The 6416-nt window shown below is 47.9% G+C and overlaps 1 pseudogene; it reads right to left on the bottom strand.

Annotated features, from left to right (window-relative positions):
- Positions 1 to 1260: 1260 nt before the first annotated feature.
- On the bottom strand, positions 1261 to 5278 carry LOC102709057 (annotated as a pseudogene).
- Positions 5279 to 6416: the final 1138 nt, after the last annotated feature.

The raw sequence follows: 6416 nt of genomic DNA, 5'->3' as shown, positions 1-6416 counted from the left end.
AACACCTCCCCGCTGCCACAGCCGCCGCCAGCGCGGCCCCGCGCCCGTGATCGTCGCCGTCATCGCCTCCCCCATGGCCGTGGTGTGCCACGCTGGTGGTGGAGGCCCTCCGCGACTGCCGGATGCTGCTCGACGCTGCTGGTGGCGTGCCACGCTGGTGGAGAAGGCCCGCGAGATTTCCAGCAACGCCGTCGCCATCATCCAGCAGGGCGTTGCCTTCGCCGCCATGCTCGACCTCCATGCCAGCGAGAGCCACCCCGACGGCAACGAAGTCGACGTCTACGTCAACGACAGCCACCACCACGAGGACCGCCACCTCGAGGAGGAGTTCTCCTCCTCCCCCATCCCAACGTGGGTAGGCAACGAGGAACGGAATCTGCTAGCCGCCGACGAGAAGTTCGTGTCCGGGCTCACGCCGAACGTCATCGTGGCCAAGGACGGCAGCGACGACTTCACCAACATCTTGGCGGCCTTGGACGCCCTGCCGGAGACGTACAGCGGGAGGTACGTGATCTACCAGGAAGGCGTGTATGAAGAGACGGTGAACATCACCAACAGAATGGCCAACATCACCATGTACGGTGACGGCTCCAAGATGTCCATCATCACGGGCAGCAAGAGCATCGCCATTGACACGTACGTATTCTTACGTGTGCATTGCCGGGAAGAAGTAAGGTGTTCTCGATGCATGCAACAGTGGCGGCGACCGGTTCATGGCGACGAGGCTGGGGATCAGGAACATGGCGGGGGAAGAGAAGCAACAGGCGCTGGCGCTGTGGGTGAAGTCGGACCGGAGCATCTTCTTCAATATTCGGATCGAGGGCAACCAGGACACGCTCTTCGCGCAGGGGGAGAAAGATAAGAGAGAAAGATGGGAGTAAGAAGAAAGAGAAATGATGATATGTGGGCCCACCTATCTGTAAGCGTCACGTCAGTGAGGCCACCCTCCAAAACCGTCAAGAGGGTTAAATTGCACTGGTTTTAACCGTTCGGGGGTTGAAATATCCGGTTTTACGGTTTAGCATCATGTATTAGATTTAGACCATTTTCGAGATAGTCAAATTGGACTTTTCGGCCATCTAGCCTCTCAAGTCTTGAGGTGACAAGTGGGCCAGAAGTAGTGGCACAGCCCAACTAGTATACACACGGCCCATAAAAACAGACGCAACATTGGCCCAGTACCCTGTCCTGTTTCGCTTCCATCTCACCGCGAGGTTGCGGCTGTCCGTCCACTCGGACCACTCCACGCGCAGGCGCCGCGGCGGCGCACGACGTCGGAGGGGCGGAGCGAGGAGGCGGGCCGGCACTCGATGAGTGAGCGAACATCGTGGTTATAGGTATGATCTCCGAGGGTTTCCTAATCTCATGTGCTCCTCTTGTGATTGCTAACTGCAGGTTGGGATTTGGATTTAGGGGCCGACCCAACTTAGGTTGTGATAGTGTGGATTCGCAGTGTTGTTCTTTGAAATCTGACATCAGATGTGTAGATTATGGTTTATGTGCTTAACATAATCACCTAGATTAGATCGTTCACAATCCCAATCAGACAAACTGTAAAAACCATTCACCAAAAATATTATGTTAGTGCGCACCATCATCCATTAAAGAGGCACAAACAGGCAGAGAGCCATCATGTACAGAAAGCATGTACGTAGTAATTCCTCACATAAGCGTATACTGATGGACAGTTTACATTTTTTATGCACATCGCCTTTCGAAGCCTGAGAAAAGTCAATTACACAACTTCCATGACACATAAATGTGACTCTCTCCTGCGAAGCAAATGCTCCCGCTTGATCGCTTCAGCATAGGACGTTCTAATTGCATGCAATTTGATAGCTATTTCTCTAATGGTCATTCGTTCTTTTGGGATCAGATGAGTGCAAGAAAGAGCCACCTCCGCTACAGACAGCAGGCAAACATAGAAACAATCTCCTTGCTCAGTGATTGCTTGATTCAAGCCCTTGCATTCTTCTTGGAGTCGAGCATCAATTATCTGTGGTATCTGCTTTGGGAAGTTCTTCTCCACAAAGTTAACAATGTTGAGCTCATTCTCAAACATAGGGTCTGTTGGTCTTTTACCTATCAACATCTCTAGAAGTACTATTCCAAAGCTATAAACATCCCCACAGGTTGATGCACGGCCACATTGCGTATAGTCTAAAAGAAAAGATAAAATCGCACTAATCAATACAATATACTGTAATGTCTAAGTATTAATGCAGAAAGCACTTTCATGAATTGAAGATGTGACCAGAAGCATATATACCTGGAGCTATATACCCTATGGTTCCCTTCAATCCAATTGAGCTATTTGGACACGGATGTCCATGTGAGGTGAATCTAGACTCAAGAATGAGGCTTGAAATGCCAAAATCTCCCAAATATGCATTCATATCATCGTCAAGAAGGATATTAGTTGGCTTCAAATCACAATGGACAATAGACCTTTCGCATTCGTGGTGTAAATACGACAATGCATTAGCAACATCAACTGCTATACTTACTCTTTGAGCTAAACTCAAATATTTTGAAGCAACACTGCGACATTTTTATGCAACCACATATCCAAACACCCATTAGGCATGTATTCATAAATCAGAGCTTTGAAATCATTTCCATTATGGTCTATCGTTGAACATGCAGTTAGGATAGGAAGAAGGTTTCGATGTCGAATGCTTCTCAAGATCTCACATTCTGATATGAAACTTCTGTCTGCAGATTTAACCTGGAGGTCAAAAACCTTGATAGCAACTTGGATTTTAGCCAGAGTTAACTTCGCTCTATATACTGAACCGTAGCTCCCTTTTCCAATTATGTTTGACTGTGAGAAGTTCCGTGTAGCTTGGGCTAGATCCTTGTAAGAAACCCTAGGAAACTGCTTTCCAAAAGAAAGCAACGAAAGGTATGGTCTTCTTGATGTCTTCTTCACAAGGTATATAAGGTATATCAGCACTGTCAGTGACAGGAAACCAAATATTGGAATCAACAATCTAGCCAAATTTTTCTTCCTTTCCATTTTGTGAGAAACTTGGGGGCACAATTGCATATGGAGATCTATCACTCCTCCGCATAGTCCCCAACTGCCTTCAAGATAAACAGATGTAGCATTTCCGAATAATCCATTCCGTGGTATTTCTCCTTGAAGATTATTGTAAGAAAGGTCCAGCTTGCTGAGTAGAGGTAGATCACCTAGCACTACCGAGATGGCGCCTGATAAGATGTTATGGGAAAGATTTAGTACGCTCAAGCCTTTTAGGTTAGCAATAGAAACTGGAATGACTCCTGTGAGAAAGTTTTGGTCCAATTGGATGGTCACTAAGTTTTGGCACTGGTCCAAAACATAAGGTATTTTCCCAGTAAGCTTTTTTAATGTAAGTTGTAGATAGATGAGTTGTCCAAGGTTACCAATCTCTAGAGGTATGGTACCTTGAATACGGTTGAAGCTAAGATCAATCTTTAACAGTAGCGGAGAGTTTCCAATGGAGGGTGGTATGTGACCATCAAATGCATTGTTTTCCAGATAGAGCTCTGTCAGCTGTGTAAGATTACCAATAGAGAATGGAATGTGCCCTGTGAACTTGTTATTTCTAAGATATAAGGATTGCAAGTATTTAAAATTCCCAATCCATTGGCCGATGTTACCTGTGAGATTGTTATCGTCTAATGTCAGTTGAATTAACCCAGAAAGGTTCCCTATGCACGAGGGAACTGTACCAGATAGTTGGTTTCCACCCAATACGAGATATCGAAGAGTTTTTTGTAGGCTACAGACTGAATTTGGTATTGTTCCCTGTAGTTGATTGCCGGCTAATTCGAGCGCTTCTAGAACACTGCAGTTTCTTAACGCGTTCAGGAATTCCCAGCCTTCAGAATCTATAGCTTCAAGCTTGTTTGCCTGAAAGTCTAATCTAGACAGTCCAGAAAGCTTTCCAAAGGTAGTAGGAATCTGGCCAGTGAAATTGTTATGTTGTAGAATTACACTTTTTAGCATTGAAGCATTGCCCAAGGAAACTGGGATGTGACCCTCGAGCATGTTATGGCCCAAGAAGAGAGATTGGAGATTGGGGAGATTGTCACCCATGTTTGTAGGGAGAGTCCCGTTTAGAAGGTTTGCGCGTAATTCTATTGCTGCAATAGAAGAATTTAAAAGGCTCGCTGGTATACTACCTGACAACATGTTTTCTCCTAGGCTCAGGATGCTGATATTGGGAAGTTGTCCAATTTCATCAGGGACGCTTCCTTCAAGATGATTCGTTGTAAGAAAGAGTGTTGCCAGAGAGGTCATGTTACCGAGGGTTGGCGTGATTGTGCCGGAGAGATTATTATTGGAAATGGCCATATAAACTAGGTTGGCAAGGAGACCTATTTGCGGAGGAATATTACTGGTCAGGGAGTTATGATAGAGATGCAATTCCTTCAGGTTGGAACAATTACTGAGCGTGTCTGGAATAACTCCATGTAATGAATTGTAGCTTAGATTAAGGACTTGCATCTTCTGGAGATTGCTGAGATCAGGCATCTGGCCGTAGAAGTTATTACTGGACAGGTCAAGCGTACGAACAAAAGTGAGGTTTCCGACGGAGGCAGGGATTGCGCCTGACAAGCCTTGGCCGGCGAGGTCCAGTTCGGTGACCCGGCCGGGGTGCTTCGTTGTGCATGTGACGCCCTTCCACTGGCAATGGGGAGCTCTTGCATTCCAGCTGTTCAGGGCTCCAGTCGGATCGTTGATGGCCTTTCTGAATGCGATCAACGAGAGCATATCTGTGCTGTCGTCAGGGAAGCCACTGGCGCCATGGATGCCACAAACAGCGTAGTAGAGTAGTAGCAGCAGCAGCAGCAGCTCAACTACTTCGAGCATGCTGTGTTGGTAGCTTGACAGACAGGACCCTTGTTAGCTGCATGGAGAAGGGCACATAACACAATACATGGATTCAGATGAAGAGAAGAACGAGGTATTTTTTTAGCTATTGATCTATCATATGATTCCTATCCATTTTCTTGAGCGAGCAAAATTCAACTCATAATACTTTCATATGAGAAAGTTGAACGACCATAATTAATTATGGAGGGAAGAAAATTTAGTTAACCTCTAGTTGGAGCCTTCCAGCGGAACAACACGCTGTTACTGCTTGTGCAGTGAAACGAATACAAGCTGTACCTGATTTTCTCAGGTCCATGGCGCCTAGAGGTTTAAGAACAATTGCGCTGGAGATTTACAACCACAAAGATGAATTTCGTCATCCAATTCCGTGTCCGCCATACGTTGCCGTAACTTGACCGCAATACAGAACAGGCCAAAGCAGTCGACGGCTCTACAAGATCAAAAGCTTTGTTGGTCATAACCTACTCACTCTAAGACGCCGTTGCCGTCCGAGCAATCAAGGCATTTGGGTTGCCGTCACGACGAGGGCAGATGCAAGCTTGCAGCCCATGGTCCGGCGAACGACAGCAGCCAGACGACGCGAATAGGACCAAGAAAATGGCCCATGGAAGGGCTACCATCTACCCAGCCTGCCACTACGCCACGAACGCCTTCGTCCGGTTTCGCCGCGTTCCCCCACCCATGGCGCAGGCGCGGCGGCCCGAGCCGTCGTCGGAGGGCGGAGGGTGAAACGCCGCCTCCGACCGTCAAGCCTCCACGACAAGGTATTTTCTGGGTTCGTAGATCGCATTAGTTTTCTCGAACGCGCGAAAGAATTACACGTCAATAAATTAGAAGATAAAGAGTGTTGATACACGACGCATATAGGGGTGTAAGTGGACCGATCCACGAACCTGTTTATAGGTCAGTTAAGCAGGTAACCCGGTGGACAACCCGCTTAATTGGTCTATAAGCGGGTTGGCGGGCCTGCCCACTTACACCCTTAGACGCATACGGTCAGACCAGCCTCCAGCAGGGACCCCCAAGAAAAACAACGCAGGGAAGACAGCCCAAACGCTACAAGCTAATCTCCCAAAAGAACGCCCAAGAGGGGGAAACACACTTGTTACGGTACGCTAATCTTCTAACAAGGCGCCAAGGGGTGCTACCCCAGCAGAGGACCACAGCAGGCCCTCCGAACGGATGGCTTGGAGCACATCCTGGAGAGAAGAAAGCTCATGATCGAAAACCCGGCGATTGCGTTCCAACCAGAGCTGCCAGGAGATGAGAAGGATAAGAGAGTCAAAACTGGCCTTCAGATGCTTCGGAAGGAGGACTCTCGACGAAGGCCACCAGTCCTGAAGATAGGCACCCCTAGATGGAGAGATGGAAGCCCATCCCGCGATTGTTAGAACCAAGAGCCAGATCTGTCTAGTGAACACACAGTCGATAAGGATGTGGTTCACTGTGTCAGAATCCTGGGCACAGAAGGGACATGCGGAGTGGGAATCAAAGCCACGTCTAAGGAGCAGGTCCACTGTCCAACAACGAC

The sequence above is a fragment of the Oryza brachyantha genome, chromosome 2 (assembly GCF_000231095.2).
Source record: "Oryza brachyantha chromosome 2, ObraRS2, whole genome shotgun sequence".
Taxonomy (NCBI): Eukaryota; Viridiplantae; Streptophyta; class Magnoliopsida; order Poales; family Poaceae; genus Oryza; species Oryza brachyantha.
The sequence above is the reverse complement of the archived record's forward strand: the minus strand, read 5'-3'. Positions and strand labels throughout refer to the sequence as shown.